General features: G+C 36.9%; 1 protein-coding gene across 14 annotated transcripts in view; it reads right to left on the bottom strand.

Annotated features, from left to right (window-relative positions):
• Nucleotides 1–6,906, bottom strand: part of LOC127549805 (core histone macro-H2A.1) — a 99,307-nt gene extending 92,401 nt beyond the window's left edge. For 4 of the 14 annotated variants that reach the window (XM_051978155.1, XM_051978158.1, XM_051978160.1 and 1 more), the window contains exon 1: nucleotides 6,694–6,904. The gene's annotated coding sequence lies outside the window, so the exon portion shown is untranslated. Of the gene's footprint in view, nucleotides 1–6,693 lie in introns of all 14 variants that reach the window. The other 10 variants (XR_007950719.1, XR_007950720.1, XM_051978156.1 and 7 more) reach the window with 5 other exon arrangements.
• Between the last annotated feature and the right edge of the window lie 11,961 nt (nucleotides 6,907–18,867).

The following is an 18,867-nucleotide window of genomic DNA, read 5'->3' as shown; positions in this document are numbered from 1 at the left end:
TAAGAAGCAAATAATCAGGACAATTACAAAATGGCTTAAAGATATAAAGTTTTTTATTAGCTAAATAATTAATACTTGCACATTTGCCACAAATAAAAGTATTGATTAGAGTCTGATTGGTGACAGCTATTTAAAGGTGATTACATCCTACTATAAGGATGACAGATTCTGTAAGATTAGGGCTCAGATCAAAGCCATGTTGCACAGGATAATGATCTCATGGAGCTGGATAAATGCCCATTTTTTACACAAGCATTTGACACCCTCCTTTCAACTTCAATTACTAAGGCCAATCTGAGACACTTAATTCTGGAGCGTGAGACACTAATCCTGTTACAACATTCCCTTCCATTTATTCCCATCATACAAAATGATTAACCGTGTCACTACTGTCACTCCCAAGAGGGTTAAGATACAGTATAATAACCATCACTCACTGGGCTGGGGTTAAAATGTGTCATTATGACTGGTTTAAAATAGGGACTTGCTCTAGTTTTCCAACCAATCAAAAATGTCATCTGTCCCCATTCTTGCACAAACGCTTCTTTGAAAGCATGCAGTATAAACTAAATATCTCATAGTCAATTCTCCACAATCCTTTGGAAGCAAGCCATGAAGTGCTACAGCTAAGTCCAATACATATATAATCCAAAGACTCAGTTATTCTGTACTTGGGAATGCCATATGTACCTGCTATATTTCTTCCTAATTAGTTTATGTTGGGACTTAAAATTAACCCAGTGTGCATCTGAGCAATATGTAACTAACTGGGAACTTCAATTTGGTAGGAAAATCTACTACAGAGAAGACAACACCAATGTAGACCAACCAAGATATGTTTGCTTGCTTAAAGGAATTTTCACCAAATGTTAAAACTCAGTTAAAAAAAAAAATCTCTTTAGTTCTTATTTCTAATCTCATACAACTATCCCAATTCAGAAGTCACTTAGATTCTCTAAGAACATAAACAGTTCTTTTAACTCAAGTCTATGCTTTCTTATCTTTTACAACTATCCCAATTCAGAAGTCTCTTAGATTCTCTTAGAACATAAACAGTTCTTTTAACTCAAGTCTAGGCTTTCTTATCTTCTCTTTGACTTATATCTTGACCTAAAAAACCTTTAGGGACTTCTTATTGCCTACTGATTGAAATATACAGTCCTGAACCTCCAAACTACATTTTCAATACGTTCAAGTATGATTCCCATTCAGTCTATGCTATTTCTGCCTTTCCCCACCTTTATGCACATCATCCTTAATGGCTAGCATAGCACCCCTCCTCCCTTCAGTTTCATCATTTAAATACTCCATTTTTACTTCAGATGTCACTTTGTCTATTCTCCCTGGAATCAAAGCCATGTATCATCGTTCTCCAGCCCCTCCCTGTTAAACTGTAAGGTCTAGACCCCCAGACTCAAACACAAGGCCTTATACATAAAAAATACGTGTTACACTGAATTAAGGCACATGCCCAATTCACAAAGAGATTTCCTCACCCCATTCCCAGTCCACCACCATTCCCAGCTTCTTCCATTTGGGAAGGATATGTCCCAAATATAAATTGGGAAATATCTACTCTATTGAAAACCCATCAAATAAAAGCTTCCAGGGATAGTGAAGTTATTCTGTGAAAACTATTCCCAAACAATAATATAAATCTTGGAAATGTTTCCATTTTCCATTTCTACACATTTACAAGATTCTTGACTTATACAAATCCTAAGTGGCAAAACTGGGATTTGAACCCAGGTCCTCCAACTCCAGATCTGTTGCCAATTCAGTATACCAAACAGCCTTAATGAAACTGAGATGATATAGGAAAACACAAGCAGAATATGGAATTGGGTGAAATACTTGGTCATCATAATTCCCTTTAAAGTTTCAGAGAATCTTTCTGAACTAAAAGACAACAGTTACTTTACAATATCCACAGGTCTGCTCTGGCCAGCAGCCCTAGATCAGTAAAATAAAAGATGAACAATCTTCTGAGGCAGCTACAATAATGTCAAAAGCAGTCAGGCTGTTAAGGGGAAGGGTTATTTTGGCGTTTTCCTTTTAGTTTTTGAAGCAAAGTAACTTCTACTATTGCTTTGCTTGGTGGCAGTGGCAGAGGTAATAAAATGAACTAGTCTTTTATTATGAGTTGTCCAAAGTAATTTTCTTGTAGAATACCTTGGAATATTTGAAAATTCTACACTGCTTAGGGTCTCTTCAGCCAACTAAGTAAGTAGGTATACTATGAACCGATCCTTATCAGTTTTCTGTTAAATAGGAGCTGTCAGAAAGTTCCAGTATATCTATGTGCTAAAGCTTCATTTGTGCATTATTCAAAGTTACAGAGGTAAGAATCTTAAACTCATCTAGTCCAGTTAATAGTGTACAAGAATATCTTCTACAAGATCCCCACAGGTGGCACCCAATCTTTGTATGGAGACTTTTATGGAGAAGGAAATTCAATAAATACACAGGAATGCAGATCTAATTTTTACCCTCACTATTACCAATTGTTCTGCTGTTCAGGTCCAAGCTTAACTATGCATTATCTACATGACAGCCTGGTCACTACTGGAATGCAACTATTATGTCTATTCTGAAGTCTTCTCTTCTCCATGCTATACATCTTCATTACCTTCAATTTATCCTCATCCAGCATGATTTCAGGACTCTCCAACATCCAGGTTGCCATGCATCCAGACATTCTCTAGGTATTTCCTAAAATTGGGTACCCAGAAGACAATGTTCTACATATACATATACTAAATAAGAAATAACAGTGGCACTTTCACATCCCTAATCCTCTTTTAATGCAACTTAAGAATTTATTTTCGTTTGCTGACAACTGTATCACAGTTGACATGTTAAGCTTGAAGTCCACTAAAACTCCTAGTTCTTTTTTTGTTTGTTTTTTAAAGGTCTGCCATCTCAGTCATTACCTATTAATAAAAATTCATATTTAAGGCAGCTGGATGATGCAGCAGGTAGAACAATGGATCTGAAGATAGGACGAACTTCATTTAAATCCTAACTCAGATACTAGCTATGTTAACTATGAGCTAGTCACAACCTCTCTCAGCTCCCTCCCAGGATCCTCATCTATAAAATAAAGAGAGGATTTAACTCCAAGGTCTCTTCAAATTCTAAATTTAAGGTGCTCTTCAAAGGTGCTTTAAAATTTGTAAGACACTTTTTGCCCAACCCTATGACAAATTCTGCCAATTCATCAGAGATGTTGCAGATTAAATAATATAACTGAAAACACTATGAAAACTAAACTATACGATGCAAAGCAATGTACATATATAAGAGGTTATGTTCCATTTCAATGATTATTTTAATATAATAATCATAACTATTTCATTGAATCACTAGGCAAGGTCAAGAAGAGTTAAGATTTGATTCAAGTCAAGACTCAGGCTATAGTCCTTTTGTGCCACTGACTTGGACATACACAGTGCCTAAAAAATTGTAGGTGCTTAATAAACGCTTGTTGGTTGACTGATTTATAAATCCTTTATCCCCCTTCCTTCAAATGATTAACACATGATATAACCTCAAGAACCCTCACCATCCAGTGCCTCTTTTCTGGACACTCTCCTGCTTGTCAAAATCTTCCTAAAATACATTACTTAGAACTAAAAACAATATTAAGAGAGAATGTAAGCTCCTTGAGGACAGGGTTTTCTAAAACTTGATATCTGGAACATAGTAAGCACTTAATAAATTCTAGCTAAGTGAATAGTAGAACTAAAACTTGACCCATTTGGGAGTGTCATAGGATTATAAATTTAGAGTTAAAGGCCCTCTGGGGTAGTCTTCCTATTTTATACAGGAAATTCAGTGACTCTGACCCAATTCTAGCACTCTTTTCACTACACCACTTGCATACCAAGTCCGAGGCACCTTTACTCTATTGAGATGAAATTAGCTTTTTTGGCTGTCCTGTGTGTTGATTTATGCTGAGCTTGCTATTCATTAAAAACCTCAGTTTGTATTTGTTTAGGGCAACTAGACAATTTCCGAGGTTTGAAAAATAAAATGTCTTAATACCTAACCTCTTCCTGGTATAATTTCACGCATGCTTCCTTTACCTTCCACTATACACATCAGCTTTCAATACCATCACTAATTGTGTCAGCTAGGTGATACGATAGTTCACTTAACATGGATTCAAAAAGACCTCAGTTCAAATCGTCTTGAATATACTAGCTTGAGTAGCCTGGGCAAGTCATTTAAAACTTCTCAACTTCAGTTTCCTCATCTGTAAAATGGATATAATAATGGCACCTGCCTTATACGGTTGTTACAAGAATTAAAATGAGAATATTAGTGAAGTACTACGATAAATTTTAAATTGCTTTATAAATACTAGATAATACTATCATTAAATTGTTTAAGAAGACAAACCCAGAATTTTGTAGAATGTTAAAGTATTAAATGTAGAGTGTATTAAAGCATTTCACTGAGAAAAGCTGACAGGAAAAGAAAAGGTAATTTAAAAATCCCAAGTGCTTTTTTAAAAATTAAAAATTTTTCTACAATGATGGGTTGTAACTTTCCCATGAAATTTAGGAAGCACAACAAACTAAACTTGGTTTAGTTTCACACAGAGGATTTGATGCCAATTTTGGGAAGTCACAGGTGCTACTTTGGGGTTTAATTATACCATGGACAGTAAATTAGTGTTTGCTTTCATAATCAAATGGGTAAAAGTGAGCCCCAGTTGCCAAAAATGAGTTCCAAAGTTGTAAATGAGTGCTATCAGCTCCACAAATGCAAATGATCTTTAAAGAAAGCCTAATCTTAAAAGAAGCACCTTGAACTTCGAAATCTCAAGCTATAAAAGTAAGGAAGGGAAACTAGCAAGACCCTGCAATTTTCTATTTTTATAGGACATTTATGGCATCATAAAAATCTTACAACTTCACAATTGCAAGTGTTGGACATCTTCATAATCTACTTGGTCTCTTTTGAAATAAAATATTTTCTTAACACGTATGTAAGACTTACAAATGCAGTTGTAATTTCATTTTCTTTTAATGGGGGGAGTAATGGATCGTCAGGGGAAAGGGGATGAACTCACCCATTGATGGTCAGGTGAGATGACAGACAATATTCAAGTATCCCTCCCAATCCTCCCCAACCGTTCCCCTGCCCAGGAAAAGGGAGGCAAGTCCAAAGTTCCAAACCTTTCTCAAACTACAAAGGATCAAAGATGTAGAACCAGGAAAGATCTTACAAGTCATCTACTCATTCCCTTCTTTTTACTGACAAGGAAAAACAAGGCCCAAAGTACAGTGACATGCCCAAGATTACACAGAGCAGTTTGACAATCTAGTATGAAACTCAGTTCTTCAGGCTCCAAATCCAGCACTTCAGGCTGCTACAGAAGGAAAATACAAGGCCTTCTGGAATTCCTTCGAGAAAAAACAAATTTAAACTGTCAACAAAAGAATTACCTAGAAACTAAAAAACGTGGAGTGCTGATAGGTCCCCCAAAACTTAATGAGAAGAAACTTGTCCAGACAAGTTTCGGGTACCAACCCGGTCAACTCAGGGCAACCCGTACCCCCAACTTTGCCAGGTTAGCTCTTGGAGCTTCCTCCTCCAGGAGGGTGAAGGGAAGTAATGACAGGACCTAGAATGCCAAAGCTTAAATCCCCATACATGCACTTCCATCTCCTTGCTTCCAGGGCCTGCTTCTCTGCCTTTCTCCCTTTGCCAGTATTGTTCTGGGGACCTCGCCCCCCCCCCCCCTCCTTCCCGAACACCACATTCTTTCTTACATTCACTCTCGTAACTCCGGGATGTCAAGTTGCTGCAAATGCTGCCTCATCTTCCAAGTGCAACTTTTAGGCACTTTTAACACAAGGTTCCCAGACACCGCCCCGAGTCTGGGCCTGGCTAAAGAGCAGGGAGGGGGCAGTAGGGGGGAGAGGGGGAAGAGGAGGGGAGGAGTCCTTTTCTTCACTTCACCTCTTTCCAGGTTCCAGGTTCTGCACCTTCCCTTCCAGGAACCGAAGGCACTAGGCTCTACCCTCCCCTCGACACTCCTCCCCCCCACCCCAGTTCCAATGGCCTGGACTCCCAGAAGGGCGGGAACAGCTCCGGGAGGCTCCATCGGCTCCCGGGCTCGGGAAGGGAGTGGGGGTGGGTGAGAGTTGGGCAGCGGCAGTGGCGGCGGCGGTGGCAGCAGCAGCAGCTTCAGGGATAGGATGCTTTTTTTTTCTTCCAAAGGAAGTTGGTTTCCGGATTTATTTTTAAAAATTAAGAAGCTGCCGGCCTTGCAAGCTTTTTCGCAAGAAAGGAAAGAAAGCAAGGCGACCTCTTTAAAGGGGGAAAAAAGGGGGGAGGGGGGAATTAGGAGAGAAACAAACGAAATCTTTCCTTTCTTTTGCTCTCCCAGCAGCTGGAGTAGGTTACCCCCACCCCCACCCCCACCCATCCCCCCCCCGGCCCCGAGTAGCCTTGCCCCCACCCCGCGCCCAAAGACAGGCGGAAAAGAATACAATGTATCCTCTCCAGAGAGGCCCGGGTCGCCTAGAGCAAGAATTCTCAATAGAAAGCCGGGTGCTCCGCAGGGCAACCCGCCAGTCCCCAGGGTCGGCAGCGATAGCTGCCAGTGCAAAGAAGCGCACGGCCCCAGAGGAGCTGCAAAGACTGGATCCTCCCCCCATCCCCGCGCCGATCACTTACGAAGCGGCTCCCAGATAGCAGTAGCAGCAACAGCAATATGTCTCCTGCCTCGGCAGCTCTCGCTCTTTCTCTCCGCGCTCGTTCGCCCGGTCTCTTCCCCCACACACACACACCTCTCGCTTGCTGACGCGCGCTCGCTCTCTTCTCTCTCTCCCCTCTCCTCTCAGCCGCCGTGTGAACTGGAACCAGTCGGCAGTGTCTGTGAATTCCCACAATGCACCGCGAGTCTCTCGTCACATCCCCATCCTAGACCCGTGTCCGGCTGGCAGCGGTCCTTCCCTTCCCCCTTTACCCAACGCCGCGCACATCTACACTCCTTCTCCAATGCGCGGCCTCGCGCGTCCACGTACAAGCGCGACCCAAGTCGCAACCTAAGGCTCCAAAATACTGCTGCCCAGGCCTCAGAGCCTTCTGCAGGAGAGTCTGGCTCCTTGTTCCGTGCAGGCTCGAGCTGCGATTCTGAAGTCTAGAGTGGCTTCTCTTTTTCCTCTCGCCAGTTGGGTTGCTGTTTCCCAGCCGCATTCTCGAATTGTAGAGAAGCGTTATTAAATGCCTGTGGTTTGCTACGCACCGAGATGGCAACGCTCTCAAGAAACAAAAGATGCACACAAAAAACAACCCCTACCTTCAAGGAGCTTTTGTTCTGCGAGATAGGTTTGGTCTGTTCTGCTTAAGTTTCTTGACGATAAACCTTGCTAACCTCTTTCTGCATTACTTGCTATGAGGCGAAGAGATTCATTCTATCCCTTTCTCCTAGTTCTTCCTCCGAACCAGTAGACTTGATCGTCCCTATTCCGGCCATTCTCAAGGATTCTCCTAGATAATGTCTCAGATCTTAGTGTAGCTGCTATTATGGCGATTGCCATAATTTGTAAAAAAAAAGCCGAGAGACTGGAAATTTGGTGGAGCACAATTTAAAACACACATCAATTTTACCCTGAGTCTTGCTAAAGCATTGAATCGTGCCTTTATCCATAGTGATGAATACCAAAGCCGGAGAAAGACTGAGAACTAATTGAAGACTATCCAATCATCAGTTCTCTCTGTCTCAAGTAGACGAGAAGGTTTAGAACTGGAATGGATCTGATTGATTATCGAGGGGAAATCTTCAGTTTTAAGGGTGAGAAAACTTAAGCCTAGAAAAGAGAAAGTAGTCATTCAAGGTGACTTAGCATCTGTAGTAAAGTCAATATTCAAACCCCAGTCCTCTCACTCCAAATTCAATGCTCCTTCCATTATATCACAGCAGAACACTCATTGAGGGTGATTATAGAAGCTTTCCTGGATGGAAGCATATATTGACCATCTCTCAGGTTGATTTAAAAATGGAAAAAGGGAAATGAAAAAAAATCACTCTTCCTTGTGACTTTCATATTCGAAATGTACAAAAAATCCACTGAGAAATATATTCTCAAGTATGAAAGGAGAAAGAGAACATCATAAACTTGTGTGTGTGTGTGTGTGTGTGTCTGTGTGTCTGTGTGTGTCTGTGAGAGACTCCTCAGACCATTGATTTTCCTGATTAAGGAACTCCAGATGAAGAGATTCTTTCTATGAATTCAGCAACTTATTGATTCAGAGTTGCCTGATGCTTTTAAAGTTAAATGATATGCCCACGGTCATGTAGGTAATGTTATATGCTAAATTTAATGTCTTCTTGACCAGGCCACTCTATTGTCTAGTATTCTCTACTTCTTATTACTATCCCAAGAGGGCAAGCCAGAAATTTTCAATAACTATTGAACTAAATTCCTTCCTCATTTCTACAATTTTTTATGTGATTAATACACTCAAATTATAGTACTTATAAAGACATGAGGAAAACAGACTTTCACAAAAGATATTCCACAAGAGAACACATCTGTAATAGGCACATGACTGACTGGAGGGTACAAATAATACAAGATCCTAATGTGTTTATTTTTTATTAACCATAAAAAATATTTGATTTAGTACAGAAATATATCATCTTAACAGCTCTTTTCCAACAAAGTGTTTCTCTTTCATGTGTTAAAGCCATATAAGACTAAAAGATGCAACAACAGATAACTTTGTTTTCTACTCTATTATTATCAAGGGAAACATAAAACAGGGAGGTTCAAATTTGACAAAGTTTCTTCTTACTGTCAAGAAATATATCCTTTACAAAATACCATTTAAAGAGATATTTCCCATAGATAGTGAAATCTTCCATATGCTTCTGCTTTGAAGGTGATATTGTTCTGAATTCATCAGGCACTGGAATAAAAGTTTCCTAATGAGATATATAATCATTCAAAAGAATTTGACCTAACTTCCCAGAAGTTAGATATAATTCCCAAAAAAGATATAGACAAAGAATATCAACTCCATGATATGCAGGAGGCTGGGTAATTCATACAACTGGTCCATTGGTACATATTTCTTAGGTAGTAACTTTGAACAATCTAGAATTGTATAGAAGGAAGGGAGCAGGCTAGATAGCCTTTTGGAATTACCATTTTTAATGATCTGAATATTTTCTAGGAAAAAAAAAAAGACTTCTCTTTTTTAATATCAATATTCTTTCCATCATCCTATGTGATATTTGGGGGGTAATGGAGAAGGACTTGGTAAAAATGAATAGACTATACCATTACCATACATTGCTTGGCAAAAGTTGCAAAAATATTATCATATAGACTTTCAGGGGCAGAGTCAAAATGGTGGAGATGACACATGTTTCTCTCTGACATTCTCTTACAAACCTCAAACTAATTAGCAAATCCAGCCTCTGAATTAGCTCTGGACTAGCAGAACCCACAAATATTGGAAGTGCAACAAATTACAAACAGAAAATAACTTAGAAGATCTCCAGAAAAAAGTCTATTTCAATTGGAAACAGGAGGGAGGCAGCCAGCACAAGCAGCTGATCATAAACACCAGCCCAGACAGCACAGAGTCCAGGGCAGAGGGAACTCCACTGGTAGGTAAGGACTCCTCTACAGGGAGGAATCTACAGCAGCAGTGTTGGCTATTCTGCCACGGCTGCAAGCCAGTAGAGCAGCAAAGAAGTTAGAAAACATCTCTAACACAAAAGATCTGTAGTGAATCTCAAAATGCCAGAATATTATAGGACCTGGCCACGCCTACCCAGCACCAGGCATGAGTCAGCACTGACCCAGTGCAGTCTTGGCAGCTTAGAGGAACCTTAGAAAACATCCCCTGCCTCAAAAGCAGACTTTAACTTTATTTAAAAATGAGTAAAAAAAAGTAAAGAGAACTCTGACAATAGACAGCTTTTATGGTGAAAGAGAAAAACAGATGTCAAACCCTGAGGAGACTAAAGACAGATTGTCTCCAGATGAAGTCCCAAAAGGTGATAGAACCTGGTACCCATGACACAAGGCTCTCATAGAAGAAATTAAAAAAGATCTTAAAAGAGAGCTAAAAGAAAAATAGGGAAAGGAAAACTTTGCAAGAGGGTTTGGAAAAGGCATATACCTCATTAAAAGATAGATTTGATAAAATGAAAAAAGAAAACAGCTCTCAGAAAAACAGAATTGTTGAAAGAGAAAAAGAAAATAACTCCTTAAAAAACAGAGTTTGTGAAATGGGAAAAAATTCCATAGAACAAAACAACTCATTTAAAAATTCAATTGGACAATTACAAAAAGAAGTAAAAAAAAGTAAATGAAGAAAATAATTCACTAAAATTCAGAACTGAATAAATGGAAATGAATGACTCAATGAGAAAACAAGAATCAGTCAAGCAAAACCTCAAAAAAAATGAAAAAATTTTAAAAAATGTAATTGGGAAAACAACTGACCTAGAGAATTGATCTAGGAGAAATAATCTAAGGATTATTGGATTCCCTGAAACCCATGATGAAAAAAAGATCCTAGACACTATTTTTTAGGAAATCATCAAAGAGAACTGCCCAGATATCATAGAAATAGCAGGTAAAATGACCATTGAAAGAATTCATTGAACACCTCTTGAAAGAGACCCCAAAATTAAAATCCCAAGGAATATTGTGGCTAAATTTGAGAACTATCAGACCAAGCTAAAAATATTACAAGCAGCCAGAAAGAAACAATTCAAATGCCAAGGAACTACAATAAGGATTACTCAGGACATAGCAGCTTCCACTTTAAAGGATCGAAGGGCCAGTCATCTGATATTCAGAAAGATGAAGAATGTTGGAATGCAGCCAAGAATAAATTGCTCTGCTAAACTGAGCATTTTCTTTCAGGGAAGAAGATGGACATTCAATGAAACTGGTGAATTCCATGGATTTTTGATGAAAAGAGCAGAGCTAAACAAAAAAATTTGACCTCCAAATATAAAACTCAAAAGAAGCATAACAAGGTAAAAAGAAAAAAAAAAAAACCTCTTGAGAACTATTTCTGTTATGGGTATACATAAAGAATACATGTATAATCTGATTTTACTGTTATAATATAAAAGAAGAAACTAGAGGTGGAAAAGGGATTGTAACAGAAAAAAAAAAAGGGGGGGGGAAGTGGAGGTAAAACGAGGGAAATCACAACTCAGAAAGAGGCGAAGAAAACATTATATTTGATGGAAAGAAGAGAAGGTGACGAATATTGAATATTGTGTGAATCTTACTCTCATCAGATTTGGCTCAAAAAAAGAATATTAGATATATTTGGTTTCCCTGAGAAACTTCTCTCACCTTATAGAAAAATGGGAGGTGAAAGGCAAAAATGGAAGGGATAGGCTAAATAGAAAGGAAAACAGAAACCATAAGAGAAAGGGATAGGGTCTCTAAAGGGGGAGGATTACTTGAGGCAAGTAATGTGCATAAGTAAGCTACTGAGGAGGAGGGAAAGGAGAAAATAAAAAAGAAAAGTATGATTTGAGGTTAATAAGATGGCAGGGAACACAGAATTATTAGTTTTAACTGTAAATGTGAATGAGGTGAACTCTCTCATAAAATGTAAGTGTATAGCAGAATAGATTAACAACCAGAATCCTATAATATGTTGTTTACAAGAAATACTTTTAAAGCAGAGTGATACATACAGAGAAAAGGTAAAAGGCTGGAGCAAAATCTATCATGCTTCAGGTGAAGTAAAAAAAGATCAGATCAAGTAAAAGCAAAAGTTGACCTAATTAAAAGAGATAAGGAAAGAAACTGTATCTTGCTAAAGGGTAGCATAGATAATGAAGCAATATCAATATTAAACATATATGCACCAAGTGGTGTACCATCTAAATTCTTTTTTTTTTAATATAATTATAACTTTTTATTGACAGAACCCATGCCTGGGTAATTTTTTACAACATTATCCCTTTCACTCACTTCTGTTCTGACTTTTCCCATCCCTCCCTCCTTTCTCTCCCCGAGATGGCAAGCAGTCCTATACATGTTAAGTAGCATCTAAATTCTTTTTTTTTTTTTTTGTGGTGGTGGTTGTCCCTCATTCTTTTTTTTTTTTTAATTTTTTATTTAATAATTACATTAAATTGACACTCGTTTCTGTTCTGATTTTTTTTTCCCCTCCCTCCCTCCACCCCCTCCCCTAGATGGCAAGCAGTCCTTTATATGTTGGATATGTTGCAGTATATCCTAGATACAATATATGTTTGCAGAACCAAACAGTTCTCTTGTTACGTAGGGAGAATTGGATTCAGAAGGTATAAATAATCCGGGAAGAAAAACAAAAATGCAGATAGTTTACAGTCGTTTCCCAGTGTTCTTTCTTTGGGTGTAGCTGCTTTTGTCCGTCATTTATCAATTGAAACTCAGGTCTCTTTGTCAAAGAAATCCACTTCCATCAAAATATGTCCTCATACAATATCGTTGTCGAAGTGTATAATGATCTCCTGGTTCTGCTCATTTCACTTAGCATCAGCTCATGTAAGTCTCGCCAGTCCTCTCTGTATTCATCCTGCTGGTCATTTCTTACAGAACAATAATATTCCATAACATTCATATACCACAATTTACCCAGCCATTCTCCAATTGATGGGCATCCATTCATTTTCCAGTTTCTAGCCACTACAAACAGGGCTGCTACAGTAGCATCTAAATTCTTAAAGGAGAAGTTAAAAGAGTTGCAAGAAGAAATAGATAGCAAAACTATAATCGTGAGAAATCTCAACCTTCCTCTCTCAGAATTAGATAAATCAAATTACAAAATAAAAAAGAAAGAAGTTAAAGAAGTAAATAGAATACTAGAAAAGGTAGATATGTGACCCACACTTAACACCATACACCAAGATAAGGTCAAAATGGGTTCATGACCTAGGAACACGGGATAGTTTACCGCTCACACCTGTGGAAGAGGAAGGAATTTATGACCAAAGAAGAACTAGAGATCATTACTGATCACAAAATAGAAAATTTTGATTATATCAAACTGAAAAGTTTTTGTACAAACAAAACTAATGCAGACAAGCTTAGAAAGGAAGGAATAAACTGGGAAAATATTTTTATAGTCAAAGGTTCTGATAAAGGACTCATTTCCAAAATATATAGAGAATTGACTCTAATTTATAGGAAATCTAGCCATTCTCCAGTTGATAAATAGTCAAAGGATATGAGCAGACAATTCTTAGACAAAAAAATTGAAACTATTTCTAGCCATATGAAAAGACGCTTCAAGTCATTATTAATCAGAGAAATGCAAATTAAGACAACTCTGAGATACCACAACATACCTGTTAGACTGACAGGGAAAGATAATGTGGAATGTTTGAGGGGATGTGGGGAAACAGGGACACTAATACATTGTTGGTGGAATTATGAATACATCCAACCATTCTGGAGAGCAATTTGAAACTATGCTCAAAAAGTTATCAAACTGTGCATATCCTTTGATCTAGCAGACTGGGTTTATATCCTAAAGAGATCATAAAGAAGGGAAAGGGATCTGTATGTGCATGAATGTTTGTAGCCCTCTTTGTAATGGCCAGAAACTGGAAACTGAGTGGATGCCCATCAATTGGAGAATGGCTGAATAAATTGTGGTATATGACTACTATGGAATATTATTGTTTGGTGAGAAATGACCAACAGGATGATTTCAGAAAGGCCTGGAGAGACTTACACGAACTAATGCTGAGTGAAACAAGCAGGGCCAGGAGATCATTATATATTTCAACAACAGTACTATATGATGACCAATTCTGATGGACCAATCATCCTCAGCAATGAGATGAACCAAATCAGTTCCAATGGAGCAGTAATGAACTGAACCAGCTACACCCACTGAAAGAACTCTGGGAGATGACTAAGAACCATTACATTGAATTCCCAATTCCTATATTTTTGCACACCTTCATTTTTGAGTTCTTTCACAGGCTAATTGTACACTATTTCAGAGTCCGATTCTTTTTGTACAGCAAAATAATGGTTTGGTCATGTATACTTATTATGTATCTAATTTATATTTTAATATATTTAACATCTACTGGTCATCCTGCCATCTGGGGGAAGGGGTGAGGGGAAGGAGGGGAAAAATTGGAACAAGAGGTTTGGCAATTGTCAAAGCTGTAAAGTTATCCATATATATAACCTGTAAATAAAAGGCTATTTAAAAAAAAAAAAGAAAAGAAAAGAAAAAAAAAAGAAAAGAAAAGAAAAGCTAGATATGATATATATTTGGAGAAAATTGAATGGAGACAGAAAGGAGTACACCTTCTTCTCAGCAGCTCATGGAACCTACATAAAAATTGACCACATATTAGGACATAAAGACCTCAAAATCAAAGGCAGAAAAGCAGAAATAGTAAATGCATTCTTTTCAGATCACGATGCAATAAAAACTACATCCAACAAAAGGCCAGGGGAAAATAAACCAAAAAGTAATTGGAATTAAATAATCTCATCTTAAAGAATGAATGGGTGAAACAACAAATCATAGACACATCAATAATTTTATCCAAAAGAATGACAATAATGAGGTAATGTACCAAAATTTGCAGGATGCAACCAAAGTGGTAATAAAGAAAAATTTTATATCTCTAGAGGCTCACTTGCATAAAATAGAAAAAGAAAAGATGAACTGGGCTTATAACTAAAAAAGCTAGAAAAAGAACAAATTAGAACCCCCCCCCCAATCAAATACCAAATTTGAAATTCTAAAAAATAAAAGGAGAAATCGATAAGATTGAAACCAAAACAAACAAACAAACAAAAAAAAACCCATGGAATTAATAAATAAAACTAAGAGTTGGTTTAATAAAAAAAAAAAAAAATAGATAAACCTTTAGTTAATTCGATTAGAAAAAGGAAAGAGGAAAATTAAATTGTTAGTCTCAAAAATAAAAAGGAAGGACTATCCACCAATGAAGAGGAAATTAGAGCAATTATTAGGAGTTACTTTGCCCAACTTTATGCCAATAAATTTAACAACCTAAGTGAAATGGAGGAATACCTACAAAAATATAGATTGCCCAGAGTAACAGAAGTGGAAATAAATTACTTAAATAATCCCATTTTAGAAAAAGAAGTAGAACAAGCTATTAATCAACTCCCTAAAAAAAAAATCCCCAGGAATAGACGAATTTACATGTGAATTCTACCAAACATCTAAAGAACAATTAACGCCAATACTATATAAACTATTTGAAAAAATAGGGAATTAAGGACTCCTACCAAATTCCTTTTATGACACAGACATGATTCTGATACCTAAACCAGATAAGTTGAAAACAGAGAAAGAAAATTATAGATCAATCTCTCTAATGAATATTGATGCAAAAACTTTAAATAAAAAATTAGCAAAGATATTACAGAAAATCGTCCCCAGGATAATACACCACGACCAAGTAGGATTTACACCAGGAATGCAGGGTTTATTCATAGGAAAACTATTAGCATAATTGACTATATCAATAACCAAATTACCAAAAACCATATGATCATCTCAATAGATGCAGAAAAAACATTTGATAAAATCTAACACCCATTCCTAATAAAAACACTAGAGAATATAGGAATAAAGACTTTTCCTTAAAATAGTCAGGAGCATCTATTTAAAACCATCAGTAAGCATCATCTGTAATGGGGATAAACTGGAACTATTCCCAATAAGATTAGGGGTGAAACAAGATTGTCCACTATCACCATTACTATTCAATACTATATTAGAAATTCTAGCTTTGACAATAAGAGAAGAAAAAGAGATTAAAAGAGTTAGAATAGGTAATGAGAAAACCAAATTATCACTCTTTGCAGATGATATGATGGTATATTTAGAGAACCCTAAAGAATCAACTAAAAAATTGTTAGAAATAATCCACAACTTTAGCAGAGTTGCAGAATACAAAATAAATCCACATAAATCATCAGAATTTTTATATATCACTCACAAAATCCAACAGCAAGAGATCCAGAAAGAAATTCCATTTAAAATAACTGTGGATAGTATAAAATTTGGGAATCTATCTGCTAAGGGAAAATCAGGAACTCTATGAACAAAACTACAAAACATTTTTCACACAAATAACGTCAGATCTAAGCAATTGGAAAAATATCAAGTGCTCTTGGATAGGTCAAGCAAATATAATAAGGAGAACAATACTATTTAAACTAATCTATTTATTAGTGCTATGCCAATCAAACTCCCAAGAAACTATTTTACTGAACTAGAAAAAATAACAACAAAATTCATCTGGAAGAACAAAAGGTTAAGAATTTCAAAGGAATTAATGAAGAGAAAAGCAAATAAAGATGACTTAACTATACCAGATCTAAAACTACATTATAAAGCAGTGATCATCAAAACCATTTGGTACTGGTTAAGAAATAGAGTAGTTGATCGGTAGAATGGGTTAAGTTCACAGAACAAAAGCATCAATGACTATAGCAATCTAGTATTTGACAAACCTAAAGATACCAGCTTTTGGGATAAGAATTCACTATTTGACAAAAACTGTTGGGAAAATTGGAAACTAGTGTGGTCAAAAGTAGGCTTAGATCCATAACTAACACCATATACCAAGATAAGGTCGAAATGGATTCATTATCTAGATATAAAGAATGATATTATAAACAAATTAGAAGAACATAGGATAGTTTATCTCTCACATTTATGGAGGAGGAAGGAATTTGTGACCAAAGAAGAACTCTAATATTGTCCTCTTTATTATATTTGCTTGACCTATCCAAGAGCACTTGATATTTTTAAAAAATCCTTCATTAAGAATTCTAGTCTAACAAATAATTTTTTAAAATAACAATACTGCTACCTTCATTACTACTTTACTGAGATTAAGAATATTTATGGAAAACTTTTTAATTCTTACTTTATACTTATAGAACCTTTCTATTTCTTCACCCAAGCTAGCTAGGTATTGCAGTAGATAGAGCATAGTACCTGGAATCAAAACTTTACTTCAAATCTGACCTCAGATACTAATTGACTGTGTGATCCTGAGCAAGTCACCTAACCTCTGTCTGCACATCTTGGGCCATCACTAGTCATGACTCTAGAGGAGATAGTGAAGTTGATGACTTCACAAAGCTCTGCTCCACTCATATTCAATTCACATACAAGTCAAGACATCGCCTTTGTGATAACAATAGCAACAAATTGGAGGTAATAACAGCATCTATTTCACAGAGTTGTTGTGAGAATTAAATAGATATTTGGTAAAGTCCTTAGCATATTTGCTTGGCATATAGTAGGCATTATATAAATGTTTCCTTCCCTTCCCAAACCTTTTTTCTTATGTTCTAGTCTCAGAGGAAAAGGTAATTTTTCTTTTTTGCTAAGAGAGATGCAATTCTGCTTAGGTAGAAAGTGTATCTGGAGTTATAAATTCCACCATTCCCACTCTTAAGGTTCATCTCCTTGCTAACTTTCTCTCCAGGTTCAAAAGCTGTCTATTCTTGTCCAGAATGGTGTGAAAATTTGATAGTGATTATAGTGATTGAACTAGATGATTACTAAGTTATCCAACTGTGTAATAATTCTATGATTGTATGAAAAATTCATGTTGTCTAGCATTTTGCAATGGAATTAAATATGTGGTCCATTTACTTGGTCCAATTATGAGGCCTAGAATTTTTTTTTTTTATAATAACTTTATATTGACAGAATCCATGCCAGGATAACTTTTTTACAACATTATCCCTTGCACTCGTTTCTATTCTGATTTTTACCCTCCTTCCCTCCACCCTTTCCCCTAGATGGCAAGCAGTCCTATATATGTTAGATATGTTGCAGTATATCCTAGATACAATATATGTTTGCAGAACCGAACAGTTCTCTTGTTGCACAGGGAGAATTGGATTCAGAAGGCAAAAATAACCCAGGAAGAAAAACAAAAATGCAAATAGTTCACATTCGTTTTCCAGTGTTCTTTCTTTGGGTGTAGCTGCTTCTGTCCATCATTTATCAATTGAAACTGAGTTAGGTCTCTTTGTCAAAGAAATCCACTTCCATCAGAATACAGCCTCATACAATATTGTTGTTGAAGTGTATAATAATCTCCTGGTTCTGCTCATTTCACTCAGCATCATTTCATGTAAGCCTCTCCAAGCCTCTCTGTATTCATCCTGCTGGTCATTTCTTACAGAACAATAATATTCCATAACATTCATATACCACAATTTACCCAGCCTTCTCCAATTGATGGGCATCCATTCAATTTCCAGTTTCTAGCCACTACAAACAGGGCTGCCACAAACATTTTGGCATATACAGGTCCCTTTCCCTTCTTTAGTATTTCTTTGGGGTATAAGCCCAGGAATAACACTGCTGGATCAAAGGGTATGCACAGTTTGATAACTTTTTGGGCATAATTCCAGATTGCTCTCCAGAATGGTTGGATTCGTTCACAACTCCACCAACAATGCATCAGTGTCCCAGTTTTCCTGCATCCCCTCCAACATTCATTGTTATTTTTTCCTGTCATCTTAGCCAATCTGGCAGGTGTGTAGTGGTATCTCAGAGTTGTCTTAATTTGCATTTCTCTGATCAATAGTGATTTGGAGGCCTAGAATTGAATAGGAAAATGAATAAGTTGGATTATATTTGGGAAATTGCTCAATGCTTTGAATGTTCTCAAATGCTGGCAAATACTATATAACAATGAGGCCTACATAGTTATCTACTAAAAATATAAGATATACTAAGACCAATGTTGTAATAGAAATATACTGATCCTGGGGTCCCACATTAAAGGAGCTGATATGACTGAAGTAGTGAGACTGGTCATTGCCATATCTCCTTCTA

This window comes from Antechinus flavipes, chromosome 2, assembly GCF_016432865.1.
Source record: "Antechinus flavipes isolate AdamAnt ecotype Samford, QLD, Australia chromosome 2, AdamAnt_v2, whole genome shotgun sequence".
NCBI classification, from domain to species: Eukaryota; Metazoa; Chordata; class Mammalia; order Dasyuromorphia; family Dasyuridae; genus Antechinus; species Antechinus flavipes.
This window is presented reverse-complemented; position numbering and strand designations above follow the sequence as displayed.